The following is a 19,796-nucleotide window of genomic DNA, read 5'->3' on the forward strand; positions in this document are numbered from 1 at the left end:
GGGACCAGGGGTCCTGGAAGCTGCAGAAGCTGCTGTATGCCCCTCCCCTACACTTAGGGAACACACAACAGCATGAGTCCAAAAGGCTCACCCTAATGACAACCCAGTTCAGCCTTCAGGAGTCCCAGATGTCAGTCACTTGGAGAGAAATTGAAAAGAAGCAGCTGCTGTTTTGACTGGACTGACCCAAACACCCTCCCATGATTTCACACTTTTCATAGAGCAGCAGAGAAGGTGGGGCTCCCACGCTCGCTTCTGCCCCCATCCCAGTCATTCTGAAGCCTTGCAATGAGGAAAAGCCCTGATTTGCCCTGGAGGTGGTCACACCATCCCCTGCTGGGAGTCTGATACATGTGACCTCTCGAATTTGCTCTACCAACCACCTTTCCTGAGCTGGAAACCACAAAAGGAGCAGAAGGGCTCCTGGGAAGTGGAAGCAAGGTCATCCCATCTGTTGGGGGGGCGGAGATTCAGGTGTGTGGGCAAGGACAATGGTGCTCACTGCTGTCCCCTGGGACAGATCTGAGGAGAGGACATGGAACCGGAGGAGGAAAGCAGAGATGCTCCTATGCTCAGAGTGGGGACAGAGGGGCAAGGCCAGCCCTGCGAAGACAGGTTCTCAGGAGAGAGGACTGAGAGGCAGGTGGACTTCTGCCCCATAAGCACTGCAGGCTCACTGCCCTGGAGCTGGTGTCTCCCTGCTGACACTTGCCATGCCCAAAGGGACAAGAAGTCTCACAGAAATACGCTTCTTCCGTGACTCTTCAAAGACTCCCTGTGTGTCCTGATGAAGGCGGGTGTCCCACCTCGCCTTCCAGGGAGGGCCCAACACACAGCTCCCAACATAGGACAGATGAGACTGACAGCAATTTCTCAGTCATATATGCTGACCGTGGAGGGAAGTGAGGCACACCTGGGCCTGGGATCAGCAGACCTGCTAGGCCGGGGGACCCTGCCTGGGGGACAAAGTGGGCGGAGCATGTGGCTAGGCCATCTGGGCCTCTCCCACTATACCCCAATGTCAAGGCTGCACGTAATAGAGATTCCACTGTTAAGCATCACAGCACCTTGGCTCCAGCAGGGGAAAGGCAGAGGCTGGCAACGTGGTTCAGAAGCAGAGTGTCTCTCCAGATTAGGATTGACTCCCAGGTCGAGCCCTCATCTGGGCTAGCCTTTTTCTGCCTTCCACAGGGGCCGTGCTGATTTCAGCTATAGGAGAGGGCTCATGTTTAGGATCCCTGGTCTCTCTACAACTTCTGTTTGAGGAATCGATTCCCTTCACCCTCCCGGATTCACTTGGCTTCTGTCCCCGTAACTAACTAGCCCACTTTGCCCCTATGCCTTTAACCCCAGCCACCATCTCAGGGGACCCTGTCCCCTGCCCCCTTCTCATTTTCCAGCTGTGGAGCTGTCTATCCACTGCTCAGAAGTCCTATTCCCTGCAAAGCAGCCCCTTGGATTGCAAAACCAACCCATATCCCGTCCTGCCCACTCCCCATGGACATTGATTTGGACACAAGATTGCCCTTTTGGGAACCACTTCTGAGGCCAGGACATCCCATCACTGATCCCTACCCCCTCCCAGCAGCTATCTTTGCCTGCCCCACAGCCCTAGTCAACCACTGCTCTGCTTTCCAGGCTGTAACTTAGATTGATCTTTTCTAGAATTTCCTGTAAATGGAATCACAGTATACACGCTTGTGTCTGGCTTCTTTGGCTCATAAAACGTGTCTGAGAAATCCCCGTGCTTCTGCACACATTGGTTCGACACTTCTGTTGCTGGGTGGCCTTGCACTGTGTGGACAGAATATGCTCTGCACCCACTCACCAGCTGATGGACAGCTGCCCTGCTTCTTGCTTTGACGAGGACGATTAAAGCTGCTATGAACATCGTGTGCAAAGCTCTGTGCAGACGCGCGTTTGCGTGTCTTAGACAAATACCTGAGTGTGAACGCTGAATTGTAAGAGAGTTGTGTGTTTATTTCTAAAGGAATTGGCCAACCCTTAAGGTTTATGAAGATTGTGAAGAAAATCTTGCAGAAATGGGGAAAGTACTACAGAAATGATGTCAAGGACGTATCATCAAGTCAAGCCTGGGTGGAAGCAGGGAGGGCTTCCCAGAGGAGGTGGCATTTGTGCAGAGGCTCAAAGCATGAGCAGGAGTTTGTCAGAAGAACAGGGTTGCTGAAAAGGGCCTATTGCGATGTGCAAAGAATAGCGTCCAAGGCTGGTCTGAGTTGCTACTAGCAGTTTCCAGAATAGAACACTCTCATGGTGGTTTCATGATGGACACTGAGTCAGTACCCATTTTTTAATTAAAATGACTCAAAATGTGTTGTTTATATTAACCTAAAAGCGAGGGAGTCCCAGGGGAGCAAAATGAGATCCAATGAGAAGCATAACACACTAACAACAGATCTTTGTTTGATGGAAGCTGACTCCCAGGAGGGCAGAAGGGGAGGGATCTCGGCAGAGCTCTCCTGCACCCAAGGCTTCCTCTCCTTCTCACGCTGGGGCCCCAGCAGAAATCCTGCCTGTCAAGATTCTCAGCTACAAACCTCTGAGTTGTGGCCACTGTGCTGAATTATCTCTCTCAAATAAATAAATAAAATCTTTTTAAAAAAAGAATGATTTCTTTAGAAGGTAATCAGCTCACTTTAGGGTACAGGTTGAAAGGGCGCCTCCTCCTACTTCCCCGCTATCTTGTCTCCCCAATGGATAAAAGACCTCAAGGTGAGACAGGAATCCATCAGAATCCTAGAGGAGAACATAGGCAGTAATCTCTTCGATATCAGCCACAGAAACTTCTTTCAAGATATGTCTCCAAAGGCAAAGGAAACAAAAGCGAAAATAAACTTTTGGGACTTCATCAAAATCAAAAGCTTCTGCACAGCAAACCCACAGAATGGAAGAAGATATTTGCAAATGACAGTACAGACAAAAGGTTGATATCCAGGATCTATAAAGAACTCCTCAAACTCAACACACACAAAACAGACAATCATATCAAAAAATGGGCAGAAGATATGAACAGACACTTCTCCAATGAAGACATACAAATGGCTATCAGACACATGAAAAAATGTTCATCATCACTAGCCATCAGGGAGATTCAAATTAAAACCACATTGAGATATCACCTTACACCAGTTAGAATGGCCAAAATTAGCAAGACAGGAAACAACATGTGTTGGAGGGGATGTGGAGAAAGGGGAACCCTCTTCCACTGTTGGTGGGAAGGCAAGTTGGTGCAGCCTCTTTGGAGAACAGTGTGGAGATTCCTCAAGAAATTAAAAATAGATCTTCCCTATGATCCTGCCATTGCACTACTGGGTATTTATCCCAAAGATACAGATGGAGTGAAAAGAAGGGCCATCTGTACCCCAATGTTTATAGCAGCAATGGCCACGGTTGCCAAACTGTGGAAAGAACCAAGATGCCCTACAACAGACGAATGGATAAGGAAGATGTGGTTCATATACACTATGGAGTATTATGCCTCCATCAGAAAGGATGAACACCCAACTTTTGTAGCAACATGGATGGGACTGGAAGAGATTATGCTGAGTGAAAATCAAGCAGAGAGAGTCAATTATCATATGGATTCACTTATTTGTGGAGCATAACAAATAGTATGGAGGACATGAGGAGATAGAGAGGAGAGGGGAATAGGGGGAAATTGGAAGGGGAGTTGAACCATGAGAGACTATGGACTCTGAAAAGCAATCTGGGGGTTTTGAGGGGGCGGGGGTGGGAGGTCGGGGTACCAGGTGGTGGGTATTTGGAGGGCATGGATTGCATGGAGCACTGGGTGTGGTGCAAAAATAATGAATACTGTTATGCTGAAAATAAAAAATAAATTAAAAAAAAAACCCTTCACCATTCTCTTTTCCAACCTTGGTATTCTCTTTGACCTAATTCAGTGGAGGTTTTGCCAAGACAGGCTTCCAAAAATTAGTGAAAAAAGAAAAAATAATAAAACTTCAAGCCCAGATAGAAACTTCATCTTTTGAAATTGAGCACCATATCCAAATTCACAACCTACATCTGTCAGATGATTTATGTGTGAACAGTGAGCCATAAAATTGTTATTCCCATAAGGGAAAGGTAGCATCATTTCAAGGGAAGTTAAATAAACGAATGTGGGCTGCTCTGAAAGAAAAAGGGGATGCATCCTCATATGGTAGCTCCCCAGGGGCTTTCTGCTCTCTTCCTGAACCCTGTGGGGCTTGGAATCTCAGAGCTAACGATGGAAAATATAATAAACCAGGAACACAGAGTTGACATCAGATATAAAGCTCTTAGAAGAACTGGCATTTTGTGTCCACAGAGACAAGGGAAGACAGTTCTCAGACCACTTTCCTCATTTAGAACAGCCCTACAACATTATCTGAGACATGAAAAAATGGAAGTGGAAGAAAGGCAGCTTTTGCATGCAAAGTGTTAAGAGCCCTACAGGCAAAATGCAACAATACAGACTGAAACAGGAAACAGTTTATTAATGGGTGAAGTCTTAAGGAAAAGTGAAACAGAGGATAATGAATTAATCCACATGACAACACTTGAGCAGACGTACAGTGGACTTATTTCTTTGGAGAGGATTATGAGTACCTACAGGTCATCATTGATGCTAAGAACTTATTAAATGGCCCATAAAGCAAAGACTGAAGACTCTGAAACTGTCATAAACTCAATTTACTCTTTTGCCTAGTTGTCTCATTTCTTTGTGTTGCAAAGAATTTCCAGAAGAAATAATGGCATCATAGTAATGTTTCTTTTTCCTGCAATTGATATACGCTCACCCTAAAAATGTCCCCGAATTTTCCAAGAGTAGATACATTAGTGAACACAGTCAAGGCCATCTTGTATGTGGATGGTGGGTACCATTCAGACCTGCTATAGCAAGAGAGGCATCTTGGCTTATGTAATCCAAATGTTCAAGATCAGGCTTCAGGGACAGCTGTATCCAGTACACCCACAATCGTTTGGATTAGGTCTATCTCCACCCTTGCCTTCTTTGGATTAGCATCATTTCCTTGTTTTCTGCAGTGACTCCTCTTTGGATTTCTTCATGTGTTGGTATCTCTTAGTTACCTGCTCATGTTTGTGGAGTGGAACCATGACTGCTGGAGAGCTGGTATCTATCTTCTGAGTCCAGATGAAAACCCTCTTCTCTGGACATGGATGTGGTTTGGATAAGAGGAGGCTGGCTCTGGGTGATATGTGGAGGGTGCAGGCTTTCCTCCAGAGTGTGGGCATCTCTGATTCAGGTACTTTCCTGCTCTAACCCGCATTACCCTCCTGTGGCATTGCCCATCTCTCTCCCACACTCAAAGGCAAAGGGGCATGGATTCTTCATTTCCCCATCTTCCACTCACCCTATTGGACTTCCGGGCCCCTCATGCCACCAAACAGCCCTCCTGATGACCCCCCCATCTTGTCATTGTCTTTTCCAGTAGATCTCAGGCACCACTGTACCAAATCTCAGGACCAGGGGACAATTGTGACAGCTAACACCTCCTTAAAGCTCTCTCTGTGCCACAAACCCTCCTGGTTAACTTCCCACCTCCCAGAATGTCACAACTGCCTCCAATTCCTGAGCATGTGCTTCCTACCAGGCTCAGGACTGGGCATTCTCCTTTCCTTGTTCTCTGTCCACACCCTTGCCTGCTCCCCTCATCTATGTACAAAAGACACGATATACACAGGCACTCCTGTGCTGATGAATGAATGAATGAATGAGCTTCCAGGTTGGACTGAGCACTCCAGCACTCTAAGTAACTCCTTCCAAGCCTGGGGGGCATTGACATCTGCAGGACCACTCAGAACACCCCCACTAGGAGCTCCCCAGGGCATGACTCTTCCCCGCATGAATTGAAATGGCCCCAGACACGTGTCATAGCAATGATGCTAGTGGTCCCCAAAGTTCATTCCCTGTTCAGAGAAGGAGCACCCAAGAACCTGATGCTAGTTGACAACTTCGATATATAGTAAGTAAAACAATGACATTGAATTCCCACAGGCGTATCACAGATGACAATGCTTTCTTTAAAAATAAACACACCAAAAAAATGTGTTTGATTTTCTGCAGTTGTCTTAAAACAGAAGTAACAAGTAAATGGTGACAAATAAAATCCATTCAGAGCAAAGGCCTTTTGAATTCTGTATCACAGCAAAGCAATATAAACACACCAGAACCTTCAAAAGCATTCTGACATGCAATGTTGTATTTTCTGACAGTCTACATTATCAATTTTGCAAGCAGCCAGTATCTAAACATAAAAAAAGAAATTTAAACTATGTTGCTACTTTTCTAGTTACTAAGAAAAAGAGAAATATACATAGAAAGATCAAAGGTTCTTTCATGACAAAAGAGGTCATTGCTTTCCCCCTTGTAAATACTACAGTAAGAACTATGTATTTATGTGTCTAGGTGTATGCATGTGTGCTCTTTTAGATAGTGATGCATTTTCCTTTTATATACTACACATGGAATTTGAAACTGAAAATATGTGAAAGAAAAATGAATAAACCCTCAAAAAAGAGGAAAATGCAGAATAACACTACCAGGATAATTTATCTTCACAATTTTTGTCCTGAATATTTTGATCGTATTTAGTGCTTTGAAACCTTAATATGGATGTATATTCAAAAACGTCCACTTCCACAGAACTTTTCCATTTGATTTTTTGTATTAAGCAGTAAAAGTCTCTGGGTGCCCGGCTGGCTGAATCAGATGAGTGTGCGACTCTTGATCTTAGGGTTATGAGTTCAAGCTCCACATTGTGTGCAGAGTTTACTTAAAGAAAAAAAAAATCTTTTAAAATCATGAAAAGTCTCTGCAGAAGGGCAGTGTGCTCTGCGCTGTACATCACCTCCACCTAGTAGCCATGTGGCTTCATTACATAGCAGCCCAAAATGAACTTCACCACCTTAAAGATAAGAGGTTTTTTAAAAAAATCATTCACAACCTGCATTGCCTGGGTGGCTCAGTAGGTTAAGTGTCTGACTTGATCTCGGCTCAGGTCTTGATCCCAGGGTTACGAGTTTGAGCTCTGTGGAGCCTACTTTAAAAAATGTTATAAATTGTAACAACCATTAAATCAAACATGTAATTCATAGGCAAAGACTCAGAACCAGGATATTTACATGTGTAGCACACATCAAATACATTTTAACATTTTGTGATGTAAGAATCTTTATATTCCTGAACAGGCTAAAATGTTCCTTTTCCTGAGGTTAAATGATGACAGCCTTTTAAAAGAGTATTAAATAGATTACACAGAAAAGTATGAAATAGCTCTTAACCACTAACATATAACAAAGCAAAAAGAAGAAATGTAAGCTGATTTATCTGTGCAAAGTAATTTCACCCAGTGATTTACAATCTTCTACCATTTGGATGTCTCACCTGCCATGAAGCATGGCAGATGCTGTGCACATCTCTGGCCATTCCAAATGTGACTTTGCTGAACACACAGTGAATTCCTGCCTGCTCAGGCTGCCCTGTTTCATGTTCCTGTGGTGTGGCTGTGTCCTGCCAATTTCAAGAGAGCCGAAGCAGCCACCACCGCTATTCCTTCAAGTATAGGAAATAAAACCACATTTGGGTCACAGTCAAGAAAACATAGCTAAAAGGAGATCTTAAAAAGCTAAAATATTAGGTCCAAGATGATGTTATTAGACCTTCAATCCTCACTGCCTCCTGTGTCTTCACAGACATGGGATGCCAGCATTCTTCCTATGGCTTAGCATTTCAAAAAGCCTGTTTGCAAGTCCCACCTGCTCCACAGGAGACCAGCTCTCAGAGGCAGTGCACCAGGTTCCCCTCAAGTCCACACTGGATGCAGAAATGATTTCTGGCTTAGGAGTCTCAGGGTCCAACCACAGGTCCAACCAGGCAAGCACACGCTGGATAGCTCATGAAGGGTAGTCTTATCTTTCCTTTTCTTTTTTTTTTTTTTTTAAAGATCTTATTTACTTATTTGATAGAGAGCTAGAGCAATGACCACCTGGGTGGAGGGAGGCAAAGGGAGAAGGAGAGGCTGGTTGCCTACTCGGTGGAACTCAATCCTGGGACCCCAAGAACATAACTGGAGCCAAAGGCAGGTCTTCGTGGACTGAGCCAACCAAGGGCCCGAGAGAGTGATCTCTTGAGCATGAGCGGAGCTGGAAAGAGACCAAGGGAGACTCTGTGCCCAGACAACACGGGAGGTCAAGCACAGAATCCTCTCCAGCACAGAGACGGAGAAGCCAATGCATCAGTAGAGCACAGGGCATGTCAGCGGTCACTTCTACAGAGAAAAGAAAGCCTGGTTCAGGGAGCGCCAGTGGGAGTCAGAAAGGGCAGCAACGGGTGCTGAAAAGCCTGCAGCTAGAGCCGCTGTGGGCAATGATCCTCAGCAGGGAAGGAAGGGCGAGTTGGTTTTCTGGGGAAAGGAGTGCCACGGAGCGGTCAGGATGGAGACCAACTCTCAGAAGAGGTTTCCTGGGGCAGGAAGCTGGCCCGAGGTTGAGGGCCGGGTGGGGCCCAGAAGAGGGTAGGGTCGGGTCATGTCTGACATCCTGGATCCCGGCGAGAATGCTGACTTCGGCCCGGGTTGATTTAAACATAACCAACAAGGCAGTTCGCCCATTTCTCTCGTTCCCGCGCCCCTGCCTTGAGGCCCACACACACCCCAGCTGTTCCCTGCTCCAGAGCTGTTCTCGGCTGTGGCGGTGGTGCTGGAGGTCGGGCCAAGCTTCGCGCATGCAGAAGTGCACTCGGACAGCATCTGCGTCTGTCCCTGGCAGACTGCGGTTACTCGGCGTCATGGCGGCAGCCCCGTCCGTGCGGTCACTCCGTCTTCTTCACAGTCGGCTGATATATCAGTGTCGTGCGTGTGCATGTGTCACATCTCCTCCCACAAGCGCCCCCCAGCGCGCACCAAGCTGTCCCGTCTGGGCTGTCCTGAGCAACGAGGACAACGGCGCCGTCCACTCGGGGTGCAGGGCAGGACCTGACGCGGCTGCTTCCTCACCTCGTGCGGACCCCAGCGCTGCTCCCTGCCGTCCAGCCGCACTCCGACTGCAGGTCCGCGAGGGTGCACAGTGGCCGGCGTTCTGTCGCGCCCGCGGGCCCGCGTGGCTCCCCGGTGTCCGCTCGCATGTCCACACGGTGTCCCGCGGGGGTTCCGGCGGCGGCCGCACCGCGGTGTCTGGCGGAGGGACAGATCAGGCCCCAGAGCCGCCCTCCCGGACCCGCAGCGGGTCTGCACTCCCAGGACACACAGCACCAGAGCCCACCAACAGCCGGGCAGGAACAAAGCGTCTTCTCCACACCAACGCCCTCACGTGTCTGCTGCTGGAGCCCGCAGGCGGCGCCCTCCGCCACGCTCCGAACCAGCCGCTCTCCGGCCGCGCCGCCCACAGACGCGCCCCTCCTTGGCCGCAAACAGTTGCCCACGCCCCCCATGTTTTCCTTCGGTGTCCCCACGCCCCCGCAGCACCGGCTTCGTCGCCCCGCAAGAGAAGGCGCCTTGCTCCCACCGCACCTCAACCGCCTAGCAGAGGGGACACGTGAGAGCCGCGATATGTGTCCCCGCGGGTCCCCACGAGCGTGGGGGGGGCAGTGGGCCTGGCCATGCCCCGCGTGGGGTGCTGCCCCCCCCCAGCCTGCCTTCCAGGAGCCTCTCCTCTGGCCCATGGGGCAGATACCCAGCGGCGTCGGACCGTGAGGAGCGGTAAGCTACCGGCTGCGGGGTCGAGGTGCTGGACAGGCTACGGGGGTGGAGCACGTGCAGCCTGCCTGCTCGGTGGCCAGGACCGCGGGCCTCGTCCCCTGTGAGCGCGGAAGTCCTGGGCGGCGTTGGACAGCGCGAGTGCCGGACCTCTCGGTGTCCGCCCCCAGGACGGTGCCTGCCTGGTTCCTTCCGCTTGTCGGGCGCTCCTGCCGTCCCCTCTCCCAGGTGTCCTGGTAACCCCGACTTGTGCCTCCTAATGCTCCAGTGCCTTGAGGCCCAGCCCCCCACACCCCGAGCGCCCAGCCGCGGCCTCCTGGCTGCTGCTCTTGCGGGCTCTCAGGCTCTCAGACCCAGCCCCTTGCCAGCGCTCCGGACCCACCGAGCCGCAGCCTCCCCGGCTGTCAAGGCTGAAACCTGGGCTTATTCCCCCTGACCCCAATCCAGACGGTGGTTTTGTCTTTGGTCTTCTTAAAGCCCACGCCTTTCTTACCTCATGTGCGCCCCATGCTCCGCGGTCCGGCTCTGGAACCACCGCGCAGTCTCTTCACACTGTGTTGTTGGTGACAGTCCTCCGTGAGCGCGCCCCACGCTTTCTGTCCCGAACGGCGAGCTCCAGACCCTGCTGCAGGGCACGTGGGACCCTGGGCTGGTTCCTCACAAACACGGCTCACGTCGTTGCCGCCACACAGACACAGTTTGCAGAACGAGCCGTGGTGCCTCACGCACCAGTCTCAGTGTTTCACCGGCCACATGATTCACATCTTGGGCCAGATTCTTCTTCGTTGCAGGGCCCGGACTGGTGCTCTGCAGGGCGTTTGACAGCCTGCATGTGCTCTGCCCACTGATGCCAGTACCGCACCCACCCCACCTAGTTTTCACAACAACCAAAAAACCCACAATCCTTGGGATTTTAGCAAATCTGGAGACCTGAAAAATGGTCTCCAGGTGAGAACAAGTGGTATTCGCATTTGCAAATGCTGTTTGTTTTGCTTGTGTATAATACGTACTTGATAGGTAATCCCAATTTGAGACTTGATAGGTAATCCCAATTTGAGATTATTCAATGAAGGAATGAGAACAATAAAAATAAAACAAATTCATTTTATTTATTCTGAGTCATTTTGCAAACAACAACTCTTATTTCTTCAAATATAATGTCTTTTACCAGGGAGAACGAATCATTAAAAATCATTAAAAATAAAGACTGCCAAAAATGATAATCATGTGGGTAAATATACATTGTTTTACTTTTTAAAAATAAGTTCTTGGTAGTTTACTGCTTAAGCAGAAATAATACCCAAGTGTGATAGTTTAATAAAAATAGGACATCAGTACCATGCTGTCTTGGTGATCACAGCTTTGTAGTAAAGCTTGAAATCAGGCAATGGGATGCCCCCAGTTTTGCTTTTCCTTTTTAACGTTTCCTTAGCAATTCGGGGTCTCCTCTGGTTCCATACAAATTTTAGGATTGTTTGCTCCAGCTCTTTAGAAAATGCTGGTGGAATTTTTATCCAGATGACATTGAAATATAGATGGCTCTGAGCAGTATAGACATTTTAATAATATTTATTCTTCCAATCCGTGAGCATGGAATGGTGTTCCATCTTTTTGTGTCTTCTTTGATCTCTCTGAAGATTGGATCTCTAGTTCCTTGAGTACAGATCCATTACCTCTTTGGTTAGGTTGATTCCCAGGTATCTTATGGTTCTTGGTGCTATAGTAAATGGAATCAATTCTCTAATTTCCCTTTCTGTATTTTCATTGTTGGTGTACAAGAAAGCAGCTGATTCCTGTACATGCACTTTGTATCTGGCCACATTGCTGAATTGCTGAATTAGCTCTAGTAGTTTGGGGATGGAGTCTTTTGAGTTTTTCATATAAAGTACCATGTCATCTTCAAAGAGAGAGTTTGACTTCTTTGCCAATTTGAATACCTTTTACTTCTTTTTCTTTTACTTTCTCAACTGGCACACTACTCTCTCATCTCGCACACTACTCATGTTTCGCTCACTACTCTCATGTCTCACCCACTACTCTCTCATGTCTCGCTACCTATTCTCTTATGTTTCGCTCACTATCTCATCTCGCACACTACTCTTTCATGTCTTGCACACTACTCTCATGTCTCGCTCACTATTCTCTTATCTCTCACTCACTACTCTCATGTCTCACTCACCACTCATGTCTCGCACACTACTCTCATCTTGCACATGACTCTCTCATGTCTCGTTCACTATTCTCTTATCTCTCGCTCACTACTCTCATGTCTCACACTCTACTCTCTCATGTCTGACACTACTCTCTCATGTCTCACTCACTACTCTCATCTTGCACACTACTCTCTCCTCTTGCACACTACTCTCTCATGTCTCACACACTACTCTCTCATGTCTCGCTCACTACACTCATGTCTCACTCACTACTTTCTCATATCTTGCTCACTACTCTCATGTCTGACATACTACTCTCTCATGTCTTGCACACTGCTCTCATATCTCGCTCACTACTCACTCATGTCTGACACACTACTCTCTGATGGCTCACTCACTACTCTCATATCTCGCACACTACTCTCTCATCTCGCACACTACTCTCTCATGTCACACATTACTCTCTCGTGTCTCGCTCACTAATCTCATCTCTCGCTCACTACTCTCTTTCAGTCCATTCATTCATCTCGTGAGTATTTCACATCAGCTCTGGAGTCAGGGTCTCTGACTTGTTTCTTTGTCTATCCTTTGTACCTAATTCACTAAAAGTAGAAATTTTTTAATTCCTTGAACGAGAATAAAAATAGGGCACCTGGGTGGCTCAGTGGGTTAAGCCGCTGCCTTCGGCTCAGGTCATGATCTCACGTCCCGGGATCGAGTCCTGCATCGGGCTCTCTGCTCGGCAGGGAGCCTGCTTCCTCCTCTCTCTCTCTCTGCCTGCCTCTCTGCCTACTTGTGATCTCTCTCTGTCAAATAAATAAATAAAATCTTAAAAAAATAAAGAAAGAAAGAAAGAAAGAAAGAAAGAAAAGAAAAGAAAGAGAATAAAAATAAAAAATAAAATATCCTTTTTGTGTTAAGCAGGAAAAGTGAACAATGGAAAAATTAAATTCTTACAGAAAAGTTTCTGCAACAGCACAGTCATTGAAAGGAAACATCATTGAGCTGAGTGAGTCTCAGGGAGGCAGAAGGCAAGGAAGCTTAGGGAATCTAGTAGAGTCTCCTGGAGATTCTTCCCAGCCCCTTGCAACTCAGGCAGCTGAACATCAGAGAATGTTGTACCAACACTTGGTCTCAGATGGAGGGACTGTCAACTCTACACTTTCTACAACTTGCAGACACTGTAAATATACAGAATGTGCAAATGTGGTGTGTACTTATGCATTCTGTATATGTACAGTATCTCTGAAAGTTCCAGAAATTGTGCCTGCCTGCAGTTAGAACAATTTTTCACCTTTGATGCAGAGCACATTTTATAAATTTGTATAGACAAAGGCAACAATGAAATAAATAATAGTATTTTGCAGAAGAGGATGACAGGTTTTTACTATTTAAAAAAAAATGTTAATATAGCTGGTCTTAAAACTCCGAGATGATGAGAATTTCCAATTAGCAGTCCTCAAATTTTCCAGCCAGTACTGTCGGGGGCATTAGTTGAGAAGCTGGAGGCCCTTTAAATACATTCAGATTTCTTACACTGAAAGGACTGCTGGTGTGTCTCAGGGGTCTGAGAGCTTGTTGTGTAAAGGGGCAGATAACAAATGTTTTCAGTGTTGTAGACCATACAGTCTCTGTTGTAGCACCTCCCTTGAGTGAAAGCAGCCACAGGCATTGTGTAAGTGTGGCTGTGTTCTAATAAAAGTTTATTTACAAAAACATGCACCGGTTGCATTTGGCTTTGGGCTACAGGTTGCTTGATTCCTGGTTTAGTCCATTTTGTATCTGTCTAAGGCGTGAGATAGGGATCCGTGCTTATGGATTTTTCCAGATGGCTGCTAGTTGCTACAGTATCATTTACTGAGCAGTGTTATGCAGGGAACAGCATTAACATGGATGAAAAACAAACACCTGCTTGGCAATCTGAAGGAGACCAGTGTTTTTCAAGTTTCTGTCATGAGGTCTTATGGGTGACTTGTCTTAATAATGGGTTGTCTTACATAGGAGGAAAGTAGTCTTTCCCCTTATTGTTTGTTCATCCAGATTAAGTTTTAAACTTCTACTTCTGCCTTATTTCAGAATTTGTGTCAGAGATAATCAATCTGGGATTTCCTTTACTTTTGAGAATTTGGAGGGCTTTTTAAAAGCACTTATCCCACATGACCTTAAAAGATGAACATGTTAAGCCCTCCTTTCTAAGCCTCTAACCTTACATTCTCAAGTTATGAAGTACATTCAGATAGAGAAGGAAATAATACAAGAGGCATAAAAATTACAAATGAAGATAAATTATCAGTGTATGTTCTTGGAGAACCATAGAAAATCTCCTGGGAAATAATTTTGAAAAAATAACTCAGCAATATACCTTCTTAGGAAAATAATTTCCAAAATTAATTAATTTCTCTTTGTACCTATAAGTAATTAGTTAAATGATGAAGGAGCCATGGACTTCATTTAGAATAGAATCACAAACAATAAAATTGATAAGAAATGCTCAAAAAGTACTTAAAACACTTAAATCCCACAGAAAAGTGGGATTAATCCTTGTCCTTGGGTATTAGGACTTGATAGTGTAATGATGTATGATGTACGCTCATCCTTAACTAACCCTGAAATGAAATAAAATAAAATGAAGACTCTCTTTTTCCCTCTATCTCTCTCTTCATTCCTTCCTTTCGATCAATTTTATTTATTTGACAGAAAGAGAGAGACAGTGAGAGAGACAACACAGGCATGGGGAGTGGGAGAGGGAGAAGCAGGCTTCCCGCTGAGCAAGGAGGCTGATGTGGGCCTTGATCCCAGGACCCTGGGATCATGACCTGAGCTGAAAGCAGACGCTGAACCACTGAGCCACCCAGGCCCCCCTAATAAGAAGTCTTTCTAACTTTCATTTTAAAATGTTTGCATGCAGAAGTAGCCACAGCAATTGGTAAAAAGAATATTATTAAAGGGAATTATTCCTATTAAGTTAGTAAAATGCCTTATGAAGCTTAAACGTAGCTGTTTGAAACTACTTAATATTAATATTGTTTATATTAGCATAATAATGCAAGATTAGTGAAGAAACATAATAGGGTTTGTTAATAAATATATTTACAGAATTAGCAAAAAATAAATGTGGCATTTCAAATTAGTGATGAAAAATGGATTATTCAATAAGTGATACTGGGACAACCTGGAAAAAAATAAAGTTGGATCCCTATTTTATATCTTAAATAGATACAATTTAAAATAAGTCAGCCACAGAGAAAGGACTATATGCAATTAGAAAATGTTTTGTGTGGCTTATTGGAAAGAGCATGCTAAGGAAAATGGGAAAACCAAATGCTACAAAAAATAAAAAAGATTGATGAATCGGAATAATTAAAAATGATGTGGGGAAAAAAATTGCTGTGAGAAAACACCAAAGATAAATTGAGGAAATGTTAAATATATATGACAAAGAAAGTTTTCTTCATTTATAAAGCATTCTTGTAAATAAATGGGTAAGATTTTAAAAATGGGTAAAGATACGGACGCCTGGGTGGCTCAGTTGGTTAAGTATCTTTCTTCAGCTCTGGTCATGACCCCAGGGTCCTGGGATCAAGTCCCACACTGGGTTCCTTTCTCAGCAGTGAGCCTGCCTCTCCCTTTGCCTGCTCTGCCTATTGTGCCTGCTGCTCTCTGTTCTTCGGCGCTTTCTCTCTCTCTGACAAATAAATAAATATTCTTGAAAAAAAAATGGGTAAAGATAGAAATGGGCTGTAAATAAAATGAAAGCGAGAGTTTTATAAATATATGAAAAGTTGTTCACTCTCACAAACCCTTGGAGGACAATTTCCATAAAATTAAGAAAAGGGGTTCCCAAACACCTGCTTTGTAGCTCTGAAGATGACGGGAAGGAGCAGGACCTTAAGTCCCTTCGGTACACTGTCTACACAGAGTAGAAACTCCACTCCTAGGAATGAATCCCACAGGGACACGTGAGCTGCACAGAATACTCCTGTGAGGACAGTGCTCATGTCATCACAGTCATGGTCTGGTTCTCTGCCGCTGGCGAGTGCAGAGATAAAGCATGCTACAGTGCAGTATTGCATAGAATGCCTTCCTTTGAAAAGAGAAAAGTGAATCTATTTATTGATAACGAGCTTTAGAAAACAGTATTTCAAAGTGAGGAGAAGCAGTATGCACACTGTGCTCCCATCTGAAGTCCCTGAGATGAACATGCACATATGCATGCATGTGTGCACACGCATTAATTCTGGAAAGACACACAACAAATTAGTAATAGCATTTCTCACTCTGTGGAAGGGGCTGGGGGCTAAAAATACACAATAATTGTTATTTTTAAACTACATGTATATATTGCTGTTTGGTTAAATACTGGCTTGAAAGGATTTAAAAAACAAAATACAAAACGGTTCATTTTTATTGTGGTAAAAAGCACATAACGTTAAATTTACTATTTTAATGGGTTTTACGTGTTTAAGTATAATTACTGAAGATAATTATATTAAGTTAATATATTAAGTATATTCATGGTGTTGAGCAACACATCTCTAGAAGTTTCTCATCTTGTAAAATGGAAGGAGGTCTGAACACACTGAACACCAAGTTCCCCTTCCTCCTCTCCCCAGCATTCAGAAACCACATTTCAGCAACTGTGTCTAGGACTTTGACTGCTTCAGGTGCTTTGTGTAAGTGGTATCCTATAGCATGAGTTTCACTGTGGCTGGCTTGCTTCACTCAGCATAAGGTCTTTGATGGGACAGGACCTCTTTCCTTGTAATGGCTGCATAATATTCCATTGTCTTGAGACACCATCTTTTCTTTATCTGTTGTGATGATCTGAATGTTTGTGCCCACCTGAAGTCATTGCTCTAACCCCAACCCCCAGTGGTGATGATGGTATTAGCAGGTGGAACCTTTGGGAGGTGCTTAGGTCATGGGAACAGAATCCTCTAGAAACAGACGGTGCCTTATCAAAGAGGCTCAGGCACATGCCTACACTCTTCTGCCCTGTGAGAATGCAGTGAACGTGTGTGGCCCAGAAAAGGATCCTCACTGGTCATGTTGGCACACCAACCCCATATTTCCAGCCTCTAAAACTGTGAGCGGTAATTTTCTGTCGTTTAGAAGGCACCCAGTCTTCATTGTTTTGTTCTACCTGCCTGAATGGATTGAGATATCCCTTCATCCATCAAAGGCCCCTTAAGTAGATTCTACACCTTGGTTAATATGAATAATACTGCATTGAACATGGGTGTGCACCTGTCTCTTGGAGATCCTGCTTTGAAGTTTCTTGGACGTATCCCGGGAAGTGTAATTGCTGGATATGTTTATTCTATTTTAAGTTTTTGAGGAAGCTCCAAACTCTTTTCCTCAAGGGCTGCACCATTTTGCATTCCCACCAACAGTACACAGGGGTTCTAATTTCTCATCTACACAGTGTGTTTCTATGGTTCTCTTACCCATAGGCTTTGTAAGGACAGGTAATCCCCAGTGGAACCTGAGTGGCCCCACATGTCCTTGCCAGGTATTCTAGGAGCGCAAGACCCTGGAGGCCATTATCAGGGTGTATCAGAATAGCAACCCTGAGAGCTGAGGGGCTGCCTCCCCAGACCCAGTCCAGGTTTGCTTCTGCTCACTCTACATGGATCTCCCCAAGCTCTGTGCTCTTGTCCTCTAAAGCAGTAGGAGCCTTTGCTTCTCTGTGGTTCTCAAAAAGGCCTGATGAGTTGGCCCCATATTCATGAAGCCGCATCTTCTCTGTTGGGTGAATGGCTTCCAAAACAATGTCATTCCTGTTTTTTTTTTTTTTTTCCAGGATGGTTGTGACTTCCATGATGCCAGTCTTTCCCTGATGGCAATTGGAAACTTCCAGATCCTGACTTCTCTCTTTCATAATGCTCTGTGCTGGCCTTTCTCCCCAGATTACACCCTTGACATAAATTGTGTCGATTCTAAGATCTACAGGCTAATGGCTACAAGTCATATCATTCATGCCCTTTTTATTACACATAAAAAAATAAAAATATGCTTGCTATTTATTTGAGATAGTCTGCTGAAATGAGGATTTAGGCTTGAGTGTCCTTCATGTAAATAGAATCTTAAGTCATCTGTTACTATATTCCTAATATAGGCTTTTTGATGATACAGACAAGAATAAATATTACTCCAATTTAAGAAAAACTTCTTTAGGTGACTTTCATCTTGCACATAAAAGGGCAAGCTGCCTCTAGAATTATGGTACAGAGGCCTGTGTGTATGGAGATGAGCGTGTCTCTCTGTCCCATTCCTGTCTGCCGGCTGAGCTCCACACTGGAGACACCAGATCTCCTGCCAGTCGTAGTCCCTGTGATGCTGTGCTAAGCTCAGAACTCTTTTTACTTTCTTATTGGCATAATCTTGTTCCTTCTGCCCTTGAGGATAAATCAGTTAAAAACTATCAAAAGAGTCTAGTTTTGAAAAAGAATCCAAGGTCAGACCCTTTTTCAAGGAGGAGAAAGGCAGGCAGCAGATGCCCCCGAACATTGCCTCGTGTCACATCTGTGACCGAGAGAGAAGTTTAAAATCCTCCCCATTTGATGTGCATTAGGCAAAGGCACTTAATCATTCAAACCCAAGTGGCTTATCTTCCTTTCAGAGTTTTGATCACTGTACCAATTCAGTAGCCTTCTTTTTAAAAGAAGAGAAAATTTGCAGGACCACAGAAAGATACACCCCCACCCCCACCCCCAGGGAGCTGGGCACATTTTGCAGTAAGAGCTTTATTACTGGAAGTTCCCACTAAAGGAAGATTCAGACCCAGCACCAGCTCCTATTTCCTGGGAGGAAACTTGAGGGTTAGCAGAAAAATGTCTCAAATGGAAGGTGAAGTTAATGTGGTAGTGCTTTTTTCTGTATGCCCCCAAATAATAAGTAAAATGCTCAGTGCATTCATCACCTTGTTGAATATTTCCTACCCTTAAATTCAATAAATTCATTAATTGATTATTAAGGAGGCACACAGTGAGCTCCTGGCTCTCTTGGAAAACCTGCCTCTCAGACACTCCTGGGCAACTTGAGGTGGGAAGAAATTAAGTCTATCCCTGTAAGATATTCCTAGGCATGGTTACTAAGTACCTTGGGCTTAAAACAACAGAAATTTATTCTTGCATGACTCTGGAAGCTAGAAATACAAACCCAAATCTGTTGTCAGGGACATACTTCACCCAGAGGGTCTAGGGGAGAACCTTCCATGTCCTCCTTTTTTTAAAATTTATTTTTTATTTATTTTCAGCATAACAGTATTCATTATTTTTGCACTACACCCAGTGCTTCCATGTCCTTCTAATAGTTTGATGATGTTGGTGATTCTTGGGGCCCCTGGCTTGTAGATGGATCACTGGGATGTCTGCCTCTGTCATCACAAGGCATCTTCCGTGTGTCTTCTTGTTGTCTCCCCTCTACTCTCATCTGTCTTACAAACCGTCCAGTTGTACTGGATTAGGGCCCATCCCAGTGACCTTAACTTGACTGTTGGAAAGACCAGATAACAAATGAGGTCACATTCACAGGTCCCAGAGCTGGGATTCCAACACATCCCAACATGACAATGGCCAGGAAGGACAAAGGCAGCTGTAGTCAAATGATAGTTATGCCCTTCCAGTCCGTGAACAGGAGAAGAATTAGGCACAAACAAGTCCGCTGCAAGAGAAAGGGAGCAGAGGACAACAGTCGAAAAGACTGCCGTACCAAGCAACTCCTCAGTCTCACTTTTATTAGATAGAAACAATAACCAACAAAAGAGTTGATGAAGGTCAAACTTCAGTCACATGTCTTGTGGACAAACAAGAAGGAGGGTAAAGTTTATAGTTAAACAAGCACATTCAAAGGACACATCTAACTAACAACAGGTGCTTTGGGGAGGAGAAAGGAGAGACAATGGAAAAGGGAAGCAGGCAGT

This window comes from Mustela nivalis, assembly GCF_964662115.1.
Source record: "Mustela nivalis genome assembly, contig: HAP1_SCAFFOLD_738, whole genome shotgun sequence".
NCBI classification, from domain to species: domain Eukaryota; kingdom Metazoa; phylum Chordata; class Mammalia; order Carnivora; family Mustelidae; genus Mustela; species Mustela nivalis.